Source organism: Egretta garzetta, unplaced genomic scaffold, assembly GCF_000687185.1.
Source record: "Egretta garzetta isolate BGI_Z169 unplaced genomic scaffold, ASM68718v1 scaffold42, whole genome shotgun sequence".
In the NCBI taxonomy this organism is placed as follows: domain Eukaryota; kingdom Metazoa; phylum Chordata; class Aves; order Pelecaniformes; family Ardeidae; genus Egretta; species Egretta garzetta.
In genome coordinates this window covers 1,176,167-1,176,484 of record NW_009258782.1, presented here as the reverse complement: position 1 = coordinate 1,176,484, position 318 = coordinate 1,176,167, and positions in this window count along the sequence as shown.

Sequence of the window (318 nt, the reverse complement as noted above, 5' to 3'; positions counted from 1 at the left end):
CCCGCGCTGTCGCAAAGAGACGCGACGCGCTTTCCTTCGCCGTTACGTCCCTGCCGTAAAGCGCCACCGCGGCGGCAGAGAACTACGGCTCCCAAGATGCCCCGCGGCGCCCCTCAGGAGTATCCCCCTCGCCGCTCCGCCCCGGTTTGCTACTGCCCCGCTCCGCCGGGCCCGTCCCGGGTCAAATAACGCCGAGGGACGGCGGAGGTTAAGGAAAAAAAAACCCAAACAAACCAACAACCGCAAAGGGTGAGGCGGCGGCTTCGCTTCCGGGTGTGTGGGGTGAGAGGTCGCGGCGTCATGTGACCCCAAGATGGC